The sequence below is a fragment of the Coregonus lavaretus genome (assembly GCF_964263955.1).
Source record: "Coregonus lavaretus genome assembly, chromosome: 30".
Classification (NCBI taxonomy): Eukaryota; Metazoa; Chordata; class Actinopteri; order Salmoniformes; family Salmonidae; genus Coregonus; species Coregonus lavaretus.
Window position 1 is genome coordinate 2,490,818 of NC_140017.1, and position 26,999 is coordinate 2,517,816.

Consider the following 26,999-nt stretch of genomic DNA (forward strand, 5'->3'; position numbering starts at 1 on the left):
TCCAGAGATTTGAGACTGGGACGGAGGTTCACCTTCCAGCAGGACAATGACCCTAAGCATACTGCTAAAGCAACACTCGAGTGGTTTGAGGGGAAACATTTAAATGTCTTGGAATGGCCTAGTCAAAGCCCAGACCTCAATCCAATTCAGAATATGTGGTATGACTTAAATAATATGTATGACTTAAAGATTGCTGTACACCAGCGGAACCCATCCAACTTGAAGGAGCTGGAGCGGTTTTGCCTTGAAGAATGAGCAAAAATCCCAGTGGCTAGATGTGCCAAGCTTATAGAGACATACCCCAAGAGACTTGCAGCTGTAATTGCTGCAAAAGTTGGCTCTACAAAGTATTGACTTTGGGGCGGTGAATAGTTATGCACGCTCAATTTTTCAGTTTTTTTGTCTTATTTCTTGTTTGTTTCACAATAAAGCATATTTTGCATCTTCAAAGTGGTAGGTATGTTGTGTAAATCAAATGATACAAACCCACAAAAAATCCATTTTAATTCCAGTTGTAAGGCAACAAAATAGGACAAATACCAAGGGGGTGAAAACTTTCGCAAGCGACTGTATATCTGACCAAATTATGAAAGACAAGCATTGTAATTTTGAATTCCGTAAAATTAGTGTGGAATAGGTGACATTTTTATTTGTCTATTAACAATGACAAGCCACTGGGTTTCTGACAACTTGGATGGGAAATTACTGAGGATAATGAATTGACGAAATTCCCACTCCTATTTGCCATATCTTCAATTTAAGCCTACTAGAAAGTGTGTGCCCTCAGGCCTGGAGGGAAGCAAAAGTCATTCCGCTAGCTAAGAATAGTAAAGCCCCTTTTACTGGCTCAAATAGCCGACCAATCAGCCTGTTATCAACCCTTAGTTAACTTTTGGAAAAAATGGTGTTTGACCAGATAAAATGCTATTTTACAGTAAACAAATTGACAACAGACTTTCAGCACGCTTATAGGGAAGGACATTCAACAAGCACTTACACAAATTACTGATGATTGGCTGAGAGAAATTGATGATAAAAAGATTGTGGGAGCTGTTTTGATAGACTTCAGTGCTGCTTTTGACATTATCGATCATAGTCTGCTGCTGGAAAAACTTGTGTGTTATGGCTTTACATCCCCTGCTATATTGTGGATAAAGAGTTACCTGTCTAACAGAACACAGAGGGTGTTCTTTAATGGAAGCCTTTCCAACATAATCTAGGTAGAATTAGGATTTCCCCAGGGCAGCTGTCTAGGCCCCTTACTTTTTTCAATCTTTACTAACGACATGCCACTGGCTTTGAGTAAAGCCAGTGTGTCTATGTATGCAGATGACTTAACACTATACACATCAGCTACTACAGCGACTGAAATGACTGCATCACTTAACAAAGAGCTGCAGTTAGTTTCAGAATGGGTGGCAGGGAATAAATTAGTCCTAAATATTTCAAAAACGAAAAGCATTGTATTTGGGACAAATCATTCACTAAACCCTAAACCTCAACTAAATCTTGTAATGAATAATGTGGAAACTTGAGGTGACTAAACTGCTTGGAGTAACCCTGGATTGTAAACTGTCATGGTCAAAACATATTGATACAACATTTACATTTACATTTACGTCATTTAGCAGACGCTCTTATCCAGAGCGACTTACAAATAGGTGCATTCACCTTATAGCCAGTGGGATAACCACTTTACAATGTTTATTTTATTTTTATTTTTTTTTATTTTTTTTGGGGGGGGGGGTGGGTTGGGGTAAGGGGGGGGGTAGAAGGATTACTTTATCCTATCCCAGGTATTCCTTAAAGAGGTGGGGTTTCAAATGTCTCCGGAAGGTGGTGAGTGACTCCGCTGTCCTGGCGTCGTGAGGGAGCTTGTTCCACCATTGGGGTGCCAGAGCAGCGAACAGTTTTGACTGGGCTGAGCGGGAACTATGCTTCCGCAGAGGTAGGGGAGCCAGTAGGCCAGAGGTGGATGAACACAATGCCCTCGTTTGGGTGTAGGGACTGATCAGAGCCTGAAGGTACGGAGGTGCCGTTCCCCTCACAGCTCCGTAGGCAAGCACCATGGTCTTGTAGCAGATGCGAGCTTCAACTGGAAGCCAGTGGAGTGTGCGGAGGAGCGGGGTGACGTGAGAGAACTTGGGAAGGTTGAACACCAGACGGGCTGCGGCATTCTGGATGAGTTGTAGGGGTTTAATGGCACAGGCGGGGAGCCCAGCCAACAGCGAGTTGCAGTAATCCAGACGGGAGATGACAAGTGCCTGGATTAGGACCTGTGCCGCTTCCTGTGTAAGGCAGGGTCGTACTCTGCGAATGTTGTAGAGCATGAACCTACAGGATCGGGTCACCGCCTTGATGTTAGCGGAGAACGACAGGGTGTTGTCCAAGGTCACGCCAAGGCTCTTTGCACTCTGGGAGGAGGACACAACGGAGTTGTCAACCGTGATGGCGAGATCATGGAACGGGCAGTCCTTCCCCGGGAGGAAGAGCAGCTCCGTCTTGCCAAGGTTCAGCTTGAGGTGGTGATCCGTCATCCATACTGATATGTCTGCCAGACATGCAGAGATGCGATTCGCCACCTGGTTATCAGAAGGGGGAAAGGAGAAGATTAGTTGTGTGTCGTCAGCGTAGCAATGATAGGAGAGGCCATGTGAGGATATGACAGAGCCAAGTGACTTGGTGTATAGCGAGAATACGAGAGGGCCTAGAACTGAGCCCTGGGGGACACCAGTGGTAGCTAAGATGGGGAGAAGTCTGTCCATAATAAAGCGCTGCTCTGCATTCTTAACAGAACTATCAACAAGGCAGGTCCTACGGGCCCTAGTTTTGTCGCACCTGGACTACTGTTCAGTCATGTGGTCAGGTGCCACAAAGAGGGTGCCACACAGTGCAGCACGGCTGGCCCTTGGGTGTACACATAGAGCTAGCATTAATAATATGCATGTCAATCTCTCCTGGCTCAAAGTGGAGGAGAGATTGACTTCATCACTACTTATATTTATGAGAGGTATTGACATGTTGAATGCACCGAGCTGTCTGTTTGAACTACCTGTTCGGACACCCATACATACCCCATATATACAAATTGATCATGTTATACAGGAAGAATCCTTTCGTAATATATGCTTTTCTCTCTGCCTTAACCAGAGGCAAAGATTGGTAAACATCACATGATCATGTGATTTGATTGTACAGTAGTGTTGATTTTTACTTGAAAGTGCGTTTCAATTTTTAAATCTACTTTAAATGAAGTATGATTTGATTTTAGAGCCTTATTCCTATTTGAACCCCAGTGATGTGGTTAATTCCCAGATACTGTATGTGCTTCATGGATAAAGATAAGACTTTGTTTCTGTCTCTTCTCCCAGGTGAGTTCAGAGTGCAGAATGTGAGAATGGGGAGAGCTCCAAAGTGAAGGTGAGAGTCCAGGTGACAACAAATTGAATAGTGGGTGTGTCCTCAGCAGCCGTATCAGGAGATATCAGGTGATGACGGTTGTGGTGGTCAATTCACTTTTCAAAATCTACATAGAAAATAATGTTTTCCCCCAGTTCAGTCATTGAATTTTAATTAAATTCATGAATTTACTGAATTGAAAAGCAAATTGACCCCCAACCCTGCAGGCAAGATCCTGGAGTCTGGGCCTAAGGAGAACATCCTAGAGTAGTGGAGCAGCCCTATCAGAAGACCTGGATGACTGCTACTACATCCTCTCTAAAGTTGTCCTCTCTGGCCCCATGTCAGTGTAGGTCCATGGCCCTAGACCTTTTGACTTTTGGGGGGCCAGGACTCGGAGGTGGAAACACAAAACATTGGTGACACTGGTGCAAAGCTTGCCAGTGGAAATGCACCATCAGTGTGACTGACTGGCTTTGAATCCAGGTCCCCTGAGTGTCACGACTGTGTTAGCCAGTTGAGCTAAAGTTTTGGCAATAACAGCAGGAATAAGCTATAGTTTAATGAAGGCCATTCGGGTCCTGTAGGCAAAATGCTATACTTATGAAACCTGCTGTCTCATAATGCATGTTGATCTGTCTGGCTTTTACTCACCTTGATTTGTAGGATGACTGGATTGTTCGGTTTTCCGATCTTTAGTGAACCATGGCTTTTTATTGTGGACAAAATATGCAACCCACCGGGTGGAATTGGGCAAAACTGGTTAAAATTATGTCATAATTATGCAATTTCTAACAATTTATGTCATTTTAGCCTATTCATGTCATTTCAACCAGTTTTGCCAGCTGGTAATATGCTCAAATGTAATAGCTAGTTCCCAGGGGACTGTGCTTCTAGGACTAAATACAAACAACTAACAACGGTCATATCCAGCATGTGGTAGACAAAGAGATCCCGACAGTGTGCCTTCCAAGGAGAGAGTTTAGTTTATTTTAGTTTTCTTATACTACTGGAAAAGTACATGTTAAAAATGTGTTGGATACAATACTTACACAATAACCAATTTAATAGTAACACAAATTGAATTCAAACACATTAAAATGCATTCTATTTCGTCTTTGCTTATACAAACGCCCAGTTTGGAGTGCATTTTTTGTTCCTAAATATATTTCAAATGTATTGGAAACAGGTTATCAAGTCATTTGACAAGCCATGGAACATGTTAGAATTATAAACAGAATGTATCTTGTGTGAAATGTTCCACGGTGGAGCACGTTGTGTTGGGGAGAAACCATCGTGACAGTTACATACAGCTGGAGGTTAAACTGTCTGCTCATGTGCCTGGGGCTGGTCTAGCTGGTAACACCGTCGCCTGCGGTATATACACATTGTGTCAGTGTGGGGTGTGGGTACAAATCCCCCTATTCCTATGTGTATTTCTATCGATCTCTCGCCCTCTGCCTATCATCATAACAAATAAAATGGACAGAAAAAAGGAAATGGTGGGAAACAATAATAACTGTCCACTGATATACAGAAGGGTTCTGAAGGGTTACATTTAACCGATCACATCTACTTAATCATTTTGTTTTGTCTGTTAGTGTTTCACATGTACAACAAACATTGATTTTGGACATTGCTGGCATGAGTAACGCATGGTTTCGACTGCTGTAGCGGAGAATTATCATACAAGACAAGCTGGAGAGAGAAAGGAGCAAAGCTGTGGAGGAATATGTGTACTACTTCAGACATAAACTGGAGGGGCCCTATCTGATGTTCTTGAGCACTGAAGTATTATAACACTATCAGTATAGACATTATCAGTATTAACACTAGTAGGAATTCCCAATCCACTCCTTTAAAAAAAGAAGGAAATGCACCAGAATGATACAGCCTGTTGGCCTTACAAACATTCAATATCCACAAGACTGAATCTATCTGTACAAAACCTAATTGAACTTGCTGAAACATAGACATTAGTAGAGGTTGTAGTAGATCCTTTGCCAAGAGGAGCGATCACTATGCACATTTGTTGCCATTTTTCAGGAGCTCAAGGGACTCTTAGAGCTGCTGACTGTGACAGAGGAGAGGACGAGGACAGACAGACAGACCAATCTGGACAAGCTGGCTCAACTACAAGTAGGACATCATTAGTCAACATTTACCAACACATGAGCACATCTGTTTGGAACCAATTAACGATGTGCCCCAGATTCCATCTACTAATTGCCTGTTTTGATTGTCAGTTAATTTGATCAAATTTACCCAAAACAAAACAAAATTATGCTAACATTATTGTCTAGCTCATTAGCAGTCAATGTACAGTTGAAGTCGGAAGTTTACATACACCTTAGCCAAATACATTTAAACTCAGTTTTTCACAATTCCTGACATTTAATCCTAGTAAAGATTCCCTGTCTTAGGTCAGTTAGCATCACCACTTTATTTTAAGAATGTGAAATGTCAGAATAATAGTAAAGAGAATGATTTATTTCAGCTTTTATTTCTTTCATCACATTCCCAGTGGGTCAGAAGTGTACATACAATCAATTAGTATTTGGTAGCATTGCCTTTAAATTGTTTAACTTGGGTCAAACATTTTGGGTAGCCTTCCACAAACTTCCCACAGTAAGTTGGGTGAATTTTGGCCCATTCCTCCTGACAGAGCTGGTGTAACTGAGTCAGGTTTGTAGGCCTCCTTGCTCACATGCGCTTTTTCAGTTCTGCCCACAAAGGTTCTATAGGATTGAGGTCAGGGCTTTGTGATGGCCACTCCAATACCTTGACTTTGTTGTCCTTAAGCCATTTTGCCACAACTTTGGAAGTATACTTGGGGTCATTGTCCATTTGGAAGAAACATTTGCGACCAAGCTTTAACTTCCTGACTGATGTCTTGAGATGTTGCTTCAATATATCCACATAATTTTCCTTCCTCATGATGCCATCTATTTTGTGAAGTGCACCATTCCCTTCTGCAGCAAAGCACCCCCACAGCATGATGCTGCCACCCCCATGCTTCACGGTTGGGATGGTGTTCTTCGGCTTGCAAGCAACCTCCTTTTTCCTCCAAACAACGATGGTCATTATGGCCAAACAGTTATATTTTTGTTTCATCAGACCAGAGGACATTTCTCCAAAAAGTATGATCTTTGTCCCCATGTGCAGTTGCAAACCGTAGTCTGGCTTTTTTATGGCGGTTTTGGAGCAGTGGCTTCTTCCTTGCTGAGCGGCCTTTCAGGTTATGTCGATATAGGACTTGTTTTACTTTGGATATAGATACTTTTGTACCTGTTTCCTCCAGCATCTTCACAAGGTCCTTTGCTGTTGTTCTGGGATTGATTTGCACCAAAGTACGTTAATCTCTAGGAGACAGAACGCGTCTCCTTCCTGAGCGGTATGACGGCTGCGTGGTCCCATGGTGTTTATACTTACGTACTATTGTTTGTACAGATGAACGTGGTACCTTCAGGCGTTTGGAAATTGCTCCCAAGAATGAACCAGACTAGTGGAGGTCTACAATTTTGTTTCTGAGGTCTTGGCTGATTTCTTTTGATTTTCCCATGATGTCAAGCAAAGAGGCACTGAGTTTGAAGGTAGGCCTTGAAGTACATCCACAGGTACACCTCCAATTGACTCAAATGTCAATTAGCCTATCAGAAGCTTCTAAAGCCATGACAACATTTTCTGGAATTTTCCAAGCTGTTTAAGGGCACAGTCAACTTAGTGTATGTAAACTTCTGACCCACTGGAATTGTGATACAGTAAATTATAAGTGAAATAATCTGTCTGTAAACAATTGTTGGAAAAAAATGACTTGTGTCATGCACAAAGTAGATGTCCTAACCGACTTGCCAAAACTATAGTTTGTTAACAAGAAATTTGTGGAGGGGTTGAAAAACGAGTTTTAATGACTCCAACCTAAGTGTATGTAAACTTCCGACTTCAACTGTACATACAGTGTGTTTTAATTGACCTGCATTAAGCTGGCATCTTGCATTAGGCACGGCCGTCACAGGGTATCAGTGGATGATAAGCCATTGCTGTTAGAAACCTTCTCTCCAAATCCCCTGATGCACTTAATGCAGAGAGTAATCACTAATTGGCTGCTTCTGTACCGAGCCATACGATGGACCACTTAATGACTCAAAAGTGTGTAAAATAAAATAAAATTCTCTCTCTCTCTCGGTGCAGAAAGTGGGTGTGCCTGTGGAAGGCACAGACCAGGAAGCCAAGAGGAGACCTAGGATGTTGGAGGAGCTCTCAGCCAGAACACAGTCCTATAGTATGATGCTATAACAGTACAGGAACGGGGTAAAAATATCCTCTCCCCCACACGTTATATAAATATATTAAACGTGACCTGTCCTGATATTGTCTGTTATATTGCATGGTTGGGTTACACTACCCCTCTTATTCAGCCCCAGTTAAAAGGCACCTATGGTTGTTGTAGGATGACAACCCTGATATAATTTACTGTATATTTGACATATACAGTATATTCAGATATCTTTGAATATTTATATTTGAAATATATATTGGCATCTGAGTCATAGAGTTTGCGGCTATATATTTTTTCTATGTTGTAGGTTGAGAGCTACAGTCCTATAGAAGAGCAGGACATGGAGAGGTTGAGTAGGTGTATGAAGGACACACAGGAGTGGACAGCCAATAGGAAGGCAGCCCAGAAGAGACTCCGCCCTCTTCAGGACCCTGCTGTCCACAGTGATGACATTAGATCCAGACTACATTTGCATTTTAGTCATTTAGCAGACGCTCTTATCCAGAGCGACTTACAGTTAGTGAATACATTTTTTTTTTTTTTTTTATTATACTGGCCCCCCGTGGGAAACGAACCCACAACCCTGGCGTTGCAAATGCCATGCTCTATCAACTGAGCTACATCCCTGCCGGCCATTCCCTCCCTTACCCTGGACGACACTGGGCCAATTGTGCGCCGCCCATGAGTCTCCCGGTCGCGGCCGGCTGCGAAAGAGCCTGGATTCGAACCAGGATCTCTAGTGGCACAGTTTGCACTGCGATGCAGTGCCTTAGACCACTGCGCCACTCAGGAGACTACAGGTGAGAGGAGATTACCTTGGTTTTAGGGCAATATCATTCTGATCCTTCTAAATTATACAAAAAGTGATTATTATGATAATCAGTGACACAGCCAAAACATTTTGTACAGCATCCCAAATGGCACCCTATTCCCTATGTCACTGATTATCATAATAATCATTTAGAATAATGATCATAATCAATTGAAATTATGCTTAAGGCGATTAACATCATATGGGGTAAACAAACTGCCATCAGAATAAGATGGAATAAGGAAAATTCCACTCTGCCTGATGATTTATCCTTATTGACCAGGAGTTGGAGAGTGTGTGTGAGATGGTGGTGACAAGCACAGACCCAGAGTGGAGTCTCCCACTTTGGAGAGCATGCAAACAGAGGGACTGGACAACTGCAGAGTCACTGACGTTACTATGGAGGAAACCCACGGCTGATAAAACAGTGGGAAATTCAATCTATAAATGGAGTTTGATAAGGTCATAGATGATATATGTTGGATATGTTATAAAATACATTTATACTTCAAATATGAATCAGTTAAGTAGCTTTTTCTGTAAACAAGATGACATACTGTTCAAAATTAATGTCAGATATTACAACAGCCCTATGCCCTACTTTGTGAGACTGCTTAATGCTGCTTTATTGTAGTAATTGTATACTGTATCTGAAATATCAGTTACTTCAATTTTTGATTTTTATTAGTTGTATATTTATTTATTTCCTTACTTATGTAGGCCTATGTATCCAGCAGTTCAGCTTTTTTCTGGGGGGTGGCAGGTCGCCAAGTGGTTTAAGAAGCGAGCCTGCATCCGGAGGGTTGCCAGTTCGTGTCCAAGCTCAGATACCATGTCTCAGGGGGTTGGTTCCTGAGCATAAAGACAGTGCAGAGCTGAAAATGTTTGTCCTCGGGTCCGTTCAGAATTGATATATTAATATCAATTCTGTGATTTCCCCAATACAGTATTATGATAACCAGCTACAAAGGGGTATTTGGTTTCACATCTTTGAATATAACACAAGCATGTAAACATTCACTCCAAAACAGTGTAGGTAGTAGGGGAGACTGGGGTTGGTTGTCTCACGGGTTGGTTGTCTCACCGGTTGGTTGTCTCACCGGTTGGTTGTCTCACGGGTTGGTTGTCACAGTGCTTAATGTCTTTCAAGATAAAAATGTGTGTCCTCTATAGGAGAGGTCATTCATGTGGTCATTTCAGATCAGGATCACAAAACATTGAGGTGAGAGGAATATTAGCATTTTTCGCAAGCATATTCATATGCTTGTTATTTCGTTAATAAATAGTTGTATGATGGGAGTATCCATAAACAATTAATTTTATTGAAAAGAGGAAAGGGAGAGCTTTATTTCAAGCCTATTTGTCAGTTCATAGGTCAAGCCATGTGGTAACTGTCATCTTAATTAGCACTTGTGGGGGGTGGTTGGGGATGGTTGTCACATTGTGACAACCATCTCCATTGTAACAATGTACCCAGTAAGCTAAATGACGTTGAAAAGACACCTAGAATACTTATTTTCCGAATGTTGAAAAGACGTCTATGTTTGACAAGTTTGGACAGCACAGTACAGTACAGAGCACAGTATATTACAGTACAGTACAGTTTAATTCAGCAGAGTACAGCACAGTACAGTCCAGTTGAGTTTAATTCAGTAGAGTAGAGTACAGTATATTACAGTACAGTTTAATTCAGTAGAGTACAGTATATTAAAGTACAGTACAGTGCAGTACAGTACAGTTCAATACAGTACAGTACAGTTGAATTCAATATAGTACAGTACAGTATAGCAAAGTAGTGTACAGTACAGTATAATTCAGTAGAGTACAGTACATTAGATTACAGTACAGTAGAGTTACATTTAATTCAGTACAGTAGGATACAATACAGTACATTTTACTGTACTCTACCCTACTGTGCTGTACTATACTGTACTGTATCCTACTGTGCTCTACTGTACTGTAATGTACTGTACTGAACTGAACTATACCATACTTTACTTTACTGTACGCTACTGTACTCTACTCTACTGTACTGTACTGAATACACTGTACTTTTCTTTACTTTACTGTAATGTACTGAATACACTCTACTTTTCTTTACTTTACTGTACTGTACTCTTCTGTGCTCTACTGTATACTGTGCTGTCCAAACTTATGAAACATGGATGTCTATGATTGGTTCAGATTTGGTCTGGTCCGAACCTGCTTGTCAAAACTGTGAGTCATGTCTCATGTGACTCCGACTGAGAGTCAGCAACATTCACACACACATACACACACACACGCACACACACACACGCACACACACACACACACACATACACAAATTCCTTGTTTTCAACACAAAATTGAATTAACACAAATGTTTACAGCGTTACTTTTTTCATTTTATAAAAATATTTCATTTTCATCCAAATATCAGATGATTACTGTTGTTTGTTTTATTAAGCATTGATATGACGATTTGAGAGGAGTAAGAATTACAATGTCAAAGCAAATGTTCAACTATGTTTAATTTATTTGTACGTATTTATTTGTATTATGTTAGACAGAAATACTGTTCAATAATTAAAGGCTTTACTTTTTCTAAAACTTTGTAAATTGGTTAAGTTGTTGCTGAAAAACAAATGGCAAACACTGTGACAACCAACCCCATACTGTGTGACAACCGGGATGGGGCTGCTTGTCACAAGTGGACAGAGTGTGTTTGATGGCTTATAACTCCATGTTGGAATATGATAAAACGGGTCCCCATTTCAACCCAAGATATTGGTCTTTCTCTTAATATTAAAAATAGTATTGTAAGATATACTGGTGCTGAGAAATACACAAATTAGTAAAAAGTGTGACAACCAACCCCAGTCTCCCCTAAACAATCCAATCCAGGACTATGCAAATCTCTAAAGTTGTGCAACAGCTCACATTTCAGCTCTTCTGATTACTTGCGATGGTGTTCTAACTCCTCTGTCCTTGAAGCATGTGGAGTTCATGGTGCAGAGGACCTATGGTCACAGTTTGCGTTCCTGTCGCAATTATGCAATCTTATTGGCATTTAGCCGACTCCTGTTCCACAAAGCTTGATATGAAAGGATCGATGCCAGCCAGGGAAAGATTGGGCCTCTCGCAGGTGGTTGGCGCGTCGATGATATCAAAGTACTTGAGAGTGTGGTAGGTCTTGGGTCCGCCATGATTGGGTGGCTTGTTAGTATGCTTGAATATTTAATGTCGCGGTCTGAAATGTGAGAGATAGCAAACTCAATTTACTGCCGGCAGAAAATAATTTATTCCCATGCCGTGTTCAGAGCCTAGACCTGTGCCTGCTTGCCTACAATTTACTGCATGATGCGTGTAATGTGGCTAACTCACCGTTTCCCATGTTCTTCTGTGTAACAAGAGGTTTTAATCTCTTCCTTGATGTCTATGTCGCTGATGGACAGTGGAGGGTGTCTAAGCTTGCTGGGCAAGTCGAACTGCAATTACATCTCGAGAGAGAAGAGAAGAGAGAGAGACAGAGAAGGAGAAAGAGGGTGAGAGAGGATGAGAGGGAAAGGAAGAGAGAGAGGGAAAGATTGATGGAGGGAGAGAGATAGAGAGGGAGAGAGCGACAGAGGGACAGAGACAGAGAGAGAGGGAGTGGGACAGAGAGAAAGAACGTGAGAGAGAGATGCAAAATCAGCCCTGTACATGCACATTTGCCCTGAACATTACACTCTTGTCGGCGTCGATGAAGAGGCTCGGAAATTACTTTTTTTTTTTATTGTCTCGGTGCTAGTGGCCTCAAAGTCGTCAGTATTAATGACATCTGACACTGTGGTCTCTCCCTCCAGGATGGGGTGAGCTGGCATGCTCAGAGGGTCCCACAGAGAGAGAGAGAGAGAGAGAGAGAGAGAGAGAGAGAGATAACTACCGTGGGATATGCGTCAACAGCAACCTTGGGAAAATCCTCTGCATTATCATTAACAGCAGACTAGTTAATTTCCTCAGTGAAAACAATGTACTGAGCAAATGTCAAATTGGCTTTTTACCAAATTACTGTACGACAGACCACGTATTCACCCTGCACACCCTAATTGACAAACAAACAAACCAAAACAAAGGCAAAGTCTTCTCATGCTTTGTTGATTTCAAAAAAGCTTTTGACTCAATTTGGCATGAGGGTCTGCTATACAAATTGATGGAGAGTGGGGTTGGGGGAAAAACATACGACATTATAAAATCCATGTACACAAACAACAAGTGTGCGGTTAAAATTGGCAAAAAACACACACATTTCTTTCCACAGGGCCGTGGGGTGAGACAGGGATGCAGTTTAAGCCCTACCCTCTTCCCATTTGTACTTTAACTATTTGCACATTGTTACAACACTATATATATACATATATATACATAATATGACATTTGAAATGTCTTTATTCTTTTGGAACTTCTGAGTGTAATGTTTACTGTTAATATGTTTTGTTTATTTCACTTTTGTTTACTATCTACTTCACTTGCTTTGGCAATGTTAATATACGTTTCCCATGCCAATAAAGCCCTTAAATTGAAATTGAATTGAGAGAGAGAGAGAGAGAGAGAGAGAGAGAGAGAGAGAGAGAGAGAGAGAGAGAGAGAGAGAGAGAGAGAGAGAGAGAGAGAGAGAGAGAGAGAGAGAGAACGATCAGTTACTTTAAATTGGTCAGTGTTGAGAGTAAGAACCAAAGAGAAATGATGATGTTAGTACACAGGAGGAGCTGTTATTGGGAAGGTAGTGTTTAACTGAACTAAATACCATAACTATAACAGTGGCTATTATAGTCTACACAAGGGAAGCATCTATCCCCAAAACACACCACTATCTACTGAACATTCACCTTAAGGCATAAAGCATAAATCATAAAACTTGTATTCAGAGGAGGAGACAACAGGACAAATGACCTGTGTGAATTGACCCCTACCTATGAACACTCTGCAGGTACTCCACAGGCGCACAGTGCAGTCTATAGACGAGGTGAGCAGTACTTGGTCATTGTCAACAATCTGCAACCTGGACAAGATGGTAAAAGGCAGGGAGGGCGTGAGCAAAATGTGAAGCACAATTTTGTTGTTTATGTTTGAGAGGGTGTTGCCGATTAGCAGGTGCTGCACGTACCCGGTGATGCTGCCGGTATCGTATGCCAGTAGTTTTCAGCTGAATAAATAAAGATGCTTTTTACTTTTTGAATTCATAGATCAATATAATGCTCTGAGACAAAATAAATCCTGCTCTCTTTTGATCTCTTTTTATCAGACCTGTTCTAACGAGTTGAGAAAACAATCTTACCTCTCGGGGGGGGGGGTTCTCTGAGCCAAGAGCATAGCCAAGTTGGTCAGCCACATACAGTGCGGTGTCTTCCTTTGTCACTGCCAGTTTAGGGATCTGCTGCTGGAACCTAGACTGAGGAACATATTACTTTGGTCACACTTGGTTCATAATGTTCACAAAGAAGCCTTAATAAACATTTTATAAATATTGTACATAGGCTACTATTAATAAATAAGCACAATAATGTATAATATGTTATCATTACAATATGCATTTTAAGCATTTACTATAGTTTCTAACACATTTCTAAGCATATATACACATTTATTGAGGAAGAATTTATAATGGCTTATTAAGGAAAGTTATTATAATAAAATGTAGTTATTGCTTCATGCTTCATGATTTCTAGAAAAAGCCCAAAGTATAAACATAAAAACGAGCACATGGACAGTTGCCATGGTAACACATACTGCCTTGAAGTTGGCCATGAATTTCCCGCCGTTGAGCACGTTCGAGAAATGAATGTAACCTTTGTTTGAAGACATAAAATTTTACATAATTAGAACATATTCCTCTGTGAATTGCACTGCACAATATATTATTATACATTTTATTTCCTATAATATATAATATATAACATTTAGAAGATGCTTTTATCCAAAGTGACTTACAGTAATGTGTGCATACATTTTCATATGGGTGGTACCTGTAGGAATCGAACCCATGATTCCTGACACTGACCTGAGGGTCCTGAGGACAGGAGGCATGAAGCGGAGGAGAACTCAGCATGTAATGCTTGGCTCCTCAAGAAGATGATGCTGGGAGCACTGGTATCCATCCCTTTTAGGGCACAAACATCCCACACTTCGTATTTTATTTCCTATTCCCTTTATACTTAGTCCCTTTATACTGCACATTCCTCATTACGTTTTGAAAAAATGATTTACCCTGAGGATTGTTCTACACTAAAAAAAAAAAGGGTATGGTCAAGGTGCATTTTTCCCAGGGTACAAATATATTTGGTGTACCCTCAAGGGTACACTAATGATTGGTGCTGATCTGTACCTTTGCTTAGTAGAAAAGTTACAAATTGACAATGTATTGAAGAAAGGTACTTATTTGTACACACATAAGGAACAATGATGAATCCTCATGTGCCATCTCTTTTGAGGCGTGGCTTAGTGGGGGCTGGCTTTCAGTTAGCTCTTTTTGGCCACCCATGAGTGGAAGTGTTGTACCAGATTATGTGGTCTGTGGTTATGTTTTTAAAAAATTCTAAAGTCTTTATAATGGCTAACATAAGAGTATGTGACAATAAGAGATGTTATGACCTTAAACCAACACCTTGCTACATCATCAAGTGGTTCGGGCCTGGTGGCGTAATGGTTGAGTTGATGGCTTGACAGTCGTTGGACCTGGGTTTGAATCCCAGTCGAGGATACCTGCTGAATTTGCTACTTTGTGGCAATCGGAGCATCGTGTACACGTGAGGGACTTGGTATAGAGAAGAGGTACATTTTTGCCACTTAAAAATAACAAATGGCTTCGTCACTGTGGTGGTACTCTAAAAAGGCTAATTTGCACCTTTTCTAAAGGTACACTTTTGTACCTTGTCCCCTAAGGTACACTATTGGTTCATCTAAGGTACGAACTGCAAGGGTACAATTAGCTACCTATAACTAATGGTACAATGGATGTACCCTACAGCGTTTGTACCCCTTTAAGTACAATTCAGTACGTTTTCTTCTGAGAGTGTAGGCTTTAGCTACACTCTATGGCGTGCAGGCGAACCACTCAGGTTTGATAGTGTGATCTGACCTTGGGAATGGCAGCAGTCAGGTGGCTGGCAAAGTGACACTGGATGTGTCCAGAGACCAGGTTCCACACAATGACCTCCCATCATAGCTTCTGGTGGCAAGGAGGGATGGGGGGACACTGTGCAACACACAGGATGTCCACTATGTTGCCCCTCCTCTCGGGACAGTACAGGAAGACTATTCAATTCTATAATTCTATTAAATTGTAGTCCATTCTATAATTCTATTCTATCTATTCTATAATTCTGTTGTATTGCATTTTATTTTATTATATTATATTCCATTTATATTTATTCGTCCCCGCCAGCTCTACATCACTGGCCAACAAGAGCTTGAATGATCGACAGCAGGAATGGGCAGTCCTCTGAGCCTGAGTGTCTGCAGGTTTTTGGTGCTTTCTTTCAAATCAGTGTCTAATTTAAATCATTAGACCTTAGAACCGAAGTGTGTACTACTCAGTGACATGATGGATGAATCAGTAGCATGACGGATGAGTCAGTGGCATGATGGATGAATTAGGTACCAAGCAAAGGAGAAAACCCTCATGGACCGGAGCTCCCCATGCATGACCTGCAGTAGTATATCAAAGACAACTGGGGCCGACAACTGGGGTCGTAAAGTAGGAGTGCTGATTTAGGATCAGTTTAGCCTTTTAGATAACAATTAATACGATTATATGGACAGGGAGGGCCTGATTCTAGATCAGCACTCCTACTCTCAGCTACTTAATACGGCCCCTGACATAGGCACTCAGATTAGCCCTATATATTCTGATTGGCATTGCATGTCTAGTTCCCTATTCATGTTCCTCATTCATTTCTTATTCACCAGATCGTCTTGCCATGAGGTCTGAGGCTTCTGGACGTAGTGAGGCTCTTCTGGTGAATCCTAGCATGGAAACATACAGGGCATGCAGTCAACATTTTGAAACAAGGATCTTTAACCAGCAGTCTATTGTTGAAGTCTACAAATGAGAGAAGCATGTGTGTATTTCTAACTGGATCCCTCTAATGCCCTTTTTGTGACTTCGTAAAGTGGCTCTGTTCTCTGTGCCTCTGACCTCGTCCCCAGGCAATGTGGATGGAAGTGGCTGGGAACGAGATTACTATGCCTCATAGTCCCGTGGTATTTGTTATTTTATCAAACAGTGGGTACAGAGGGTACTTATGGAGAAGGACAGAACAGTCTTTGAAAAGGTATGATGTTCTCGATGCTCTCAGAATCAAAGTTGGATTGGAGGGCTCTGTGGGAGAAATTACAGCACTGTGGACAGGTCCATCAGTGGAGGCTCCTCAGAGGAGGAAGGGGAGGACCATCCTCCTCAGTGAATTTCATAAAACATTTAAAACATTTAAACATTTATAATTTTTTAGATAAAACTATACTAAATATAATCGCGTCAACAAATAATTTATTAAAACACACTATTATGCCATGAAGGTCTACAGTAGCCTCCACAGCACTCTGTAAGGTAGCACCATGGTGTAGCCGGAGGACAGCTAGCTTCCGTCCTCCTCTGGGTACATTGACTTCAATACAAAACCTAGGAGGCTCATGGTTCTCACCCCCTTCCATAGATTTACATAGTAATTATGACAACTTCCGGAGGACGTCCTCCAACTTATCAGCGCTCTTGCAGCATGAACATGTTGTCCACCCAATCACAGGATTAGAGAATTAATCTAGTACTGAAAGCATACGCTACAGCTAGCTAGCGCTGCAGTGCATAACATAGGTGAGTCAACGAGAGAGAAAGACAATAATTGAACTTTTTTTAACAAATTAATTTCTTCAAAAATGAAGGAGAAGCAAGAGAGAGAGAGAGATTTCTTTTTTTTTACTTTCAGTTTCACTTACTTAGCTAGCAAATGCAGCTAGCTAGTTTAGCCTACTCAAACACCCTGTTCAAACAGAGGGATGCTGGCTATGACTATCCAACACAACACTGGAACTCTTCCAAGTCAAGGTAAGCTTGTAGTTTTACTAATTTATTGCCACCAGGGCCCGCCGGTGTAAGTGCTAAACTGCTTACTGACTGCACACTGTAACATTACATTATATTAGCTATGTAGACTATGACGTTACTTTAGCTAATATGGTGACAACGATGTAGGCTGTGTGTAGCGGTTATGATATGGTTTGGCTTGGAAAGGTTTTTTCGCCTGGTCACATACAGCTGATGTGTTGTGTATTGAAGTCCACAAGAGAAGAGAAAAGGTGAGCACATAGATGCAAGAAGGAATACAAAGTGGCTGCTATGAAAGTGAACTGTGTTTACGCGTGATCAGGGGTGTATGTATTCTGCCAATTCTGTTGAAAAACGTTTCTTAAATGGAAGCAAACAGAACATACCTGAATTTGTCCAATAGAAACTCTTGTTTGCAACTGTTGGACTAATGATTACACCCTATACCTCAAATTTTTCTCTCGAAATGTGTGCACCTGTGTTGTAAACTTTCATTCATAGGCTAGGTTGTAGCATCCTCATGATGGGTATAGGGAAAATTCAAGCATCATGTAGTAGCCTAAACCTATCAGTGTTACATTGAACTGGGTGAATGGAATATGAATGAAAGTCATCCAATATGCTGTAATGGTAAAAAAAATGGTCCTCTCTAATCTTAAACGGCACTGACCGCCACTGAGGCCCATGTATACCTTTGTTACTACAGGTCTGGAAGGATGGGAGTGTCACTGATGTGCTATGGAATATGGAATTCTATAGAAAGTACATTCTTTAGAACCTATCGCCTAGACCTCTGAGTTGGTTATCTTCCTTTAATGCTTACGAGTCGCTTATGCTGAAGAATAGTGTAGAAGAAGAGGTATTTTTCAAACAGATGTGATGGCGAGGTTAGATAGGCTACATGGTAAATTGGTAATCAAGGAAACACTCAAAGACTGCCATACATACGTAATACATTTTGAAGAGGAAGGCAAGCTTATTAGGACGTTTATATTCCTCGCTGATAATATACTCTCTGAATATACTCTTGAAGGGTTTTCAAAGATTGTCTCATGTGTTTTGTGAAGTCATAATCTTAAAACGCTTTGAATTTGGCATGGCTACCGGTGCAGACCCTCAGGCAGTCTCTGCTCTGGCGAGGCGAATGCAGAAGGTAATGAAAATGGAAATGGGATCTCAAGGCAATAAAGTTGAATAGGTTCTAAGGGGAAGACGGGTCATTGGAGTCAGTAAATGTATAGAATCCAATAGTGAAATCATTCTCATAGAGAAAATGTGTCCTTTCTGGCTCATAGAGATAGTCCTTCTTCACCTCTATACTCACAGAGCAGATGTCAATCCTGCGGTCCCATCCAACAGACATCACACACCTGGAAAAATGAATTGCACGAGGTTAAGATGAATCATTATTCCTCTCAAATCAACAGTTGCCACATCCATCATTAGTTCTACTCACGTGTTTCTGTGGACTGTCAGGTAGCTGCAATCACACACCACGTTGCACTCCCCATCTGTGTAACATGTTAATGTGAAATTACTATAGCACATTAGTGGTTATGTAGCCTATGTTATGGAGGCAGTTGACATAAGGGATAACAACAAATTAGCCTGTCATCTGTAATGCCAATTATAGTTACCTTTATAATGTCTTATGCCGATGTTCATAATGTTAATGACTGTCTATGACGGATGTTATGTCTTATGTAGCTGTAATAACGGCTTTATGAATGCATACATAAGGGGGGCTACAGTAAAGTGTTACCGAATCACCTCATGCAGCATATAACAGAGAGAAGAAAAAAAAAACTGAACACTGCAATTCTCCTAATACCACCTTTATACTGTGGGATATGAATTAGAATGTACTCACCCCCTTTTAAGTATCTTCAGACACTGACCATTGTTAAAGTTCCAGATCTTTAGAAAGCCATCTCTCCCCCCAGTGACCAGTCTATAATGAGGAAGTTTAATCGTATTTCTTTCTTTCCAACATTTATTGAAATACATTTATTTTTTTAGTTTTATTTTGAACAAAATAAGGCAAACGCCACAATACAAACACACAAATACAAACAAAACACCATCAACGGTGTACACTCTTCATCACTATTCATTTTCGTAATTACTCTGAGTGTCCATTAGGTAGGCAGTAGTATGGTCACACTGCACTTATGGGAAAATATCACATTGCAATAATCATTCATAAAAAATAGCTTCACATACCTCCTTCCTTTGGGGTCAAAGGTCATACAGGTAATGGCAGACTGTCCCTGGGCACCACCAAACTCATATACCTGGCTCCCTGTGTCAAAAATCCCACACCTTCACCACCTAGGATCAGTTAGACAACATGTGGTGTGACCAATGACATCATATCATATACAATATATCTGTAGTGTTCAATACATATTTTTATACCACAGCATTGTTGAATACTCATTTCTTATTGGCTGGAAGGGCATTCTAGAATGGACATTAAAACCAGATATCGGGACAGTTGGAAAAGATATCGGGACAGTTGGAAAAGATATCGGGACACCATGCAATAATATGTGCCTACACATGCACACCGTACATGCTACAAAGTTACAGAAAGCTAAACCAACTACACAAACTGAAATTGGATACATTGTAAACGCAGGACCAACGAGGAAAAAACTTAGCTAGCTAGATTAATTTGTTTTTGCAGAGACATATTTTTTGGGAGCATCTGATGACCTAACGTGAATTAATTTATCCTGTCCCCTCCGCTGCTAAAGCTGTCAAATCCTCCCACGTCTCTAGTTTGATCAGCTATTTTAAGCAACTGATATTCCCTCTTATACCACAGTTGCCAAAGAAAACAATACTAAGCACACATTTACCGGTATAAATTATTATTATTATTATTTTTTTTCATTTATGTAAGCAAATTCATACTTTCACATCTTTTGGTTGCTAGAGACGCGACCCAGTCGTTCATTCGATTAGTTCGATATTATGGACGAGACCCAGTCGTTCGTTCTTTATGTTCCATTGCTCGCTGGCAACGTTCCTATCCCCTGCTTGCTAGCTGGCCAGCTAGCTACGGCTAACACAGTCACCTCTGCAGCCAGAAAATCAGCAAAGTAGCTGTTTTCTAATGACATTCATTTGGATACATCCATAACAATGAGCTGATAATGCCCGATTTTTCCTGGCATAGCTAGAAAAGTTTATTGTCAGGACAATCGTCAACACTGACTGTTAGTTACGAGAAGATTTCATTGCATGTCAAACAATAGGCTAGAATCTAGCTAAATAGTTTGTTGCTAGCAAAACTGCCAATATGACAACCAAAAATATATATATACATTTCTGAAAACAGCTGGTCAAACCAGAAACATTTGGGAGGATTTGACAGATTTAGCGACGGAGGGGACAGGAGAAGTTAATGTTAATCTCTCACCACGTTAGGTCATCAGATGCTGAACAATGCAAAAACAAATCAATCTAGCTAGCTATGTTTTTTCCGCATTGGACCTGCGTTTACAATGTATCCAATTTCAGTTTGTGTGTTGTTGTTGGTTTAGCTTTCTGTAACTTTGTAGCAAGTACGGTCTGCATGTGTAGGCAAATATTATTGTGTCTGCATGTGTAGGAAAATATTATTGCATCATGATTGCAAGGTGTCCTGATATCTTTTCCAACTGTCCCAATATATTTTCAACTGTCCCGTTATCTGGTTTTAATGTCCAGTATTCAACAACGCTGTGGTATAAAAGCCTGATAAACAGCTTAAACAAACGCAACGGAATAAACGTTGCTGTTATTCTGACTGCAGAGGTAGTGAATGTGTAACCATAGCAAGTTGGCTAGCTAGCAGCAAGCAAAGGATAATAATGTTGCCACTGAGCATGGCGAACGACTGAGTTGCGTCTGTAAATATCAAACTAATCGAACGACTGGGTCGCGTCTCTAGCAACCAAAAGATGAGAAAGTATGAATTTGCTTATAAAAAATGCACGTAATTCTGTCTGTGGGTGAAGGGGTCTCAGTGCCGTAGTTTGGAGTGCTGGTCTATACAGCCGACTCCGGACTGCATATGGCCCCTGTGACAGGGATTTGAATCCCCTCTTGGCTTCCTTCCATTCTGTCCTTCTCCTTCTACCTGTCTCCCACTTACCTTCCCAACTGTTGAAATAAAGTCTAAGAAACTAAAGAGGGGGAAAAAAGAAAGGGTTCCGAGGTGAGAATGACTTGAAACTCACAGATCCTTTGGTGCAGCTGACAACCTGTCTGAACTCATGGCTATAGCCGCAGCACGACACAGGCTCCTTGTGAGACACGATCAGATGTTAGGAAAGATGGTTAGGAAAAAAGATGAGAGAGGTGGTCAGGAGAAAAGAGAGAGAAGGTGAAGAGGAGAGAGATTTGGTATTTGGTATTTTATTAGGATCCCCATTAGCTGTTGCAAAAACTCTTCCTGGGGTCTACACAAAACATGAAATATGACATAATACAGAACATTAATAGACAAGAACAGCTCAAGGACAGAACTACATATATTTTTTTTAAGGCACACGTAGCCTACATATCAATACATACACACAAACTATCTAGATCAAATAGGGGAGAGGCGTTGTGCCGTGAGGTGTTGATTTATCTGTTTTCTGAAACCAGGTTTGCTGTTTATTTGAGCAATATGAGATGGAACGGAGTTCCATGCAATAATGGCTCTTTATAATACTGTACACTTTCTTGAATTTGTTCTGGATTTGGGGACTGTGAAAAGACCCCTGGTGGCATGTCTGGTGGGGTAAGTGTGTGTGTCAGAGCTGTGTGTAAGTTAACTGTGCAAACAATTTGGGATTTTCAACACATTCATGTTTCTTATAAAAAGAAGAAGTGATGCAGTCAGTCTCTCCTCAACTCTTAGCCAAGAGAGACTGGCATGCATAGTAGTTATATCAGCCCTATGATTACAATGAAGAGCAAGACGTGTCGCTCTGTTTTGGGCCAGCTGAAGCTTAACCAGGTCTTTCCTTGCAGCACTGGACCACACAACTGGACAGAGATGTGATGTTGAGGAGAAGTGATGTTGAGGAGAAGTGATGTTGAGGAGAAGAGAGGAGAGCAATGGAGAAGAAAGGAGAAGAGAAATGGTGAGGGGAGGATAAAGACATGGTGAGGGGAGAAGAGAGAAATGGTGAGGTGAGAAGAGAGAAATGGTGAGGTGAGAAGAGAGAAACGGTGAGGTGAGAATAGAGAAACGGTGAGGGGAGAAGAGAGAAACGGTGAGGGGAGAAGAGAGAAATAGTATTTTATCGATCGAGGGAGGTATCGGGTCCCTCGCAGCTGCACGATGGCCAATGGAACCAGAGGGAGGGGTACCGGTACTTGGTGGTGACCGTGTTCAGCCCCCGGTAGTCAATGCACGGCTTCAGTCCTCAGTTTTTTTTGGCCACGAAGAAGAAGCTGGCGGAGGCAGGAGAGGTAGAGGATCTGATGAACCCCTGGGTCTCCGCCACATACTTCTCCATGGCCTCAGTCTCCGCTATGGAGAGGGAGTAAATGCAACTCTTCCGGGGGTGTTGTCCCTCCAGCAGGTCAATGGCGCAGTCCCAAGGCCTGTGAGGTGGGAGAAACTTAGCCTTGGAGGCAGAGAAGACATCGGAGAGATCTGCGTACTCACGTGGAATGTTGGGCTGGAGGGCGGACTCCGGCCTCTGCATTGACGTGGAATAACAAACCACCAGCAGGCAGGTCCTCTGGCATGAGTGGGACCAGGCTGTGATCCTCTTGGTGATCCAATTGATGGTGGGTTTGTGTAGTCTGAGTCAGGGCAATCCGAAGACGATCCGGTGATGGGGTGACGTGACGATGTGGAAGGACAGCTCCTCGTGGTGCTCCGGTGGTGTGGAAATGGTGATGGTGATGGGGAGAGTGACGTGCGTAATGGAGCCTGATCCAAGTGGTTTATTGTCCAGCGAGGTGACATGTAGTGGAGAAGGCAGTGGCACGGTGGGCAAACCCCATTCAGAGACCAGCTCCCTATCGATAAGGTTCCCCGCTGATCCGGAATCTATCATTGCCGTGGAAAGCGAAGAGAAGGAAGAACCATTCACCATTAGGGGAACTAAAAACAATGGAGCGGCGACGGGAGTCATATCGCCTAGATAGGGAGCCGCCAGGAGATCTGTGGTCCGTGGTGGTGTAGGGGGTGCTGCCCACCTCCATGGGTGAGGACTCGGAGGCAGGGCGGCTTCTATAGCTCAGATGGGGTGAGCGTTGAGGCTCCGGGAGGTGTTGGAAATGCTGTCGGTCTCTCAAGACAAATGGACGTGGCGATGAGGGCATACTCGAACGCGGACCCCTCTCCCTGTTGTAGCCGGAGGAGACGCTCACCCCCGTCCTTTCCCTCCGTGGGATGATCGAACACCGCCCTGAACCGAGCGAGGAAGGTGGAGTAGGGAAGCGCTGGGGCCTCACCTCCTTCCCAGACTGCCGTGGCCCAATCCAGCGCCTTTCCCTTCAGTAGCGAAATCACCAGCACTATCCTGGCTTGGTCTGATGGAGATGCCCCACGCTGACGCGCCAGATACAGTGAAACCTGTAGCAAAAAGCCTCTACATTTCGTCATTTTCCCGTCATAGTGCTCCGGCAGGGCGAGGGGTCCCTCAGACGTTGGTGATAGCACGGGAGGAGGTGGACTGGGTGCACTCACCGCTCCCTGAGGTGGAACCGGAGCGATGGTCAGTTTATGCAGCATTTGGAGCACTTCCTGCATGGTGAGGTTCAACTGGGCAAGCTGCTGCTGGTGCTGGTCGAGGCACTGGGAAACTCCTGCTGCACCCATTTTCGTTTTAGTGTGTGATTCTGTGACGAGTACTGAGGATACGAAAAGGCAGACGCAGGAATCAACAATGTAATAGTTTACTGAACACTGAGCAAGAGAACAACAAAGAGCGAGTACATGACATGACACTAACAATCACACACAACACAACACTGAACAGTCCAGGGCTATATAGGGGTGGTGATGAGATTATGAGGTGCAGGTGCGCTGGAGGTGATTAGGGTGCGTTGGGTTTCCATTCCGGTGTTGCCGAGGTGGTGCGCTCAGACCGGTGGCTCAGTAGACAGGCGAATCAGAGTGCCGGAGGGGAGCAACGGGAGGAGACGTGACAGAAATGGTGAGGGGAGAAGAGAGAAATGGTGAGGTGAGGAGAGAGAAATGGTGAGGTGAGGAGAAAGAAATGGTGAGGGGAGAAGAGAGAAATGGTGAGGTGAGGAGAGAGAAATGGTGAGGGGAGAAGACAGAAATGGTGAGGTGAGAGAAATGGTGAGGTGAGGAGAGAGAAATGGTGAGGTGAGAGAAATGGTGAGGTGAGGAGAGAGAAATGGTGAGGGGAGAAGAGAGAAATGGTGAGGTGAGGAGAGAGAAATGGTGAGGTGAGTAGAGAGAAATGGTGAGGGGAGAAGAGAGAAATGGTGAGGTGAGGAGAGAGAAATGGTGAGGTGAAGAGAGATAAATGGTGAGGTGAGAGAAATGGTGAGGTGAGGAGAGAGAAATGGTGAGGTGAGGAGAGAGAAATGGTGAGGTGAGAGAAATGATGAGGTGAGGAGAGAGAAATGGTGAGGGGAGAAGAGAGAAATGGTGAGGTGAGGAAAGATAAATGGTGAGGGGAGAAGAGAGAAATGGTGAGGTGAGGAGAGCGAGATGGTGAGGGGAGAAGAGAGAAATGGTGAGGTGAGGAGAGCGAGATGGTGAGGGGAGAAGGGAGAAGGGAGAAATGGTGAGGTGAGGAGAGGAGAGTGAGATGGTGAGGGGAGAAGGGAGAAGGGAGAAATGGTGAGGTGAGGAGAGGAGAGTGAGATGGTGGGGAGAAGAGAGAAATGGTGAGGTGAGGAGAGCGAGATGGTGAGGGGACAAGAGAGACATGATGAGTTGAGGAGAGCGAGATGGTGAGGGGAGAAGAGAGAAATGGTGAGGTGAGAGAGTGAGAGGGTGGGGGAGAAGAGAGAAATGGTGAGGTGAGGAGAGAGAAATGGTGAGGTGAGGAGAGCGAGATGGTGGGGGGAGAAGAGAGAAATGGTGAGGTGAGGAGAGAGAAATGGTGAGAAGAGAGAAATGGTGAGGTGAGGAGAGCACCTGCGGAATCGTCTGACCAGCCATCCAGACAGCTGATGAAACTGTGGGATTGCACAACCGAAGAATTTCTGCACAAACTGTCAGAAACCATCTCAGGGAAGCTCATCTGTGTGTTTGTCGTCCTCACCAGGGTCTTGACCTGACTGCAGTTCAGCTTTAGTGGGCAAATTCTCACCTTCGATGGCCACTGACACGCTGGAGAATTGTGCTCTTCATGGATGAATCCCGGTTTCAACTGTACCGGGCAGATGGCAGACAGCGTGTATGGCGTTGTGTGGGCGAGCGGATTGCTGATGTCAACGTTGTGAACAGAGTGGTGGCGGTGGGGTTATGGTATGGGCAGGCATAAACTACAGACAACAAACACAATTGCATTTTATCGATGGCAATTTGAATGCACAGAGATACCATGACGAGATCCTGAGGCCCATTGTCATGCCATTCATCCGCCACCATCACCTCATGTTTCAGCATGATAATGCACAGCCCCATGTCGCAAGGATATGTACAGAATTCCTGGAAGCTGAAAATGTCCCAGTTCTTCAATCATTTTACATTTTAGTCATTTAGCAGACACTCTTATCCAGAGCGACTTACAGTTAGTGAATGCATACATGTTTTTTGTTTGTTTTGTTTTTTGTTTTTTTTCATACTGGCCCCCCGTGGGAAACAAACCCACATCCCTGCCGGCCAAACCCTCCCCTACCTTGGACGACGCTGGACCAATTGTGCGCCGCCCATGGATCTCCCGGTCGCGGCCGGCTTCGACAGAGCCTGGACTCGAACCAGGATCTCAAGTGCGATGCAGTGCCTTAGACCACTGCGCCACTCGGGAGTCAATGGCCTGGATACTCACCAGACATGTCACCCATTGAGCATGTTTGGGATGCTCTGGATCGACGTGTATGACAGCGTGTTCCAGTTCCCGCCAATATACAGCAACTTCGCACAGCCATTGAAGAGGAGTAGGACAACATTCCACAGGCCACAATCAACAGCCTGATCAACTGTATGTGAAGGAGTTGTGTCACGCTGCATGAGGCAAATGGTGGCGATACCAGATACTGACTGGTTTTCTGATCCACATTCCTACCTTTTCTTTAAGGTATCTGTCACGGTGTAGTAATGGTGTGGTGTGGAATCAGGCGCAGAAGCAGATGTACAGTCCAACAAGACTTTACTAGTGAGAGCAAAATAATCCAAAAACGGCCTGAGGCCAAACAGACGCACACAGGCGTCAAATACGAGCGCACAAACACAGGGCGCAAAAACTCTCCTCAACCGAGGAGGAAGCTAATCGTAACTGGCGTACCGAAACACGGGTAACGCACAA

The 26,999-nt window shown here is 42.9% G+C and overlaps 1 pseudogene across 1 annotated transcript in view; it reads right to left on the reverse strand.

Moving 5' to 3' along the window:
• Window positions 1-4,751: 4,751 nt before the first annotated feature.
• Window positions 4,752-26,999, reverse strand: part of LOC311105710 (angio-associated migratory cell protein-like) — an 80,558-nt pseudogene continuing 58,310 nt past the window's right edge. Inside the window, exons 7-16 of the transcript in view lie at window positions 21,783-21,870; window positions 19,777-19,884; window positions 19,424-19,504; window positions 18,878-18,923; window positions 16,416-16,475; window positions 15,589-15,744; window positions 14,512-14,520; window positions 13,789-13,902; window positions 13,424-13,505; window positions 4,752-4,771 (exon numbers count right to left, since the gene is read on the reverse strand). The product of the transcript in view is annotated as an angio-associated migratory cell protein-like (transcript). The remainder of the gene's footprint in view (window positions 4,772-13,423; window positions 13,506-13,788; window positions 13,903-14,511; window positions 14,521-15,588; window positions 15,745-16,415; window positions 16,476-18,877; window positions 18,924-19,423; window positions 19,505-19,776; window positions 19,885-21,782; window positions 21,871-26,999) is intronic.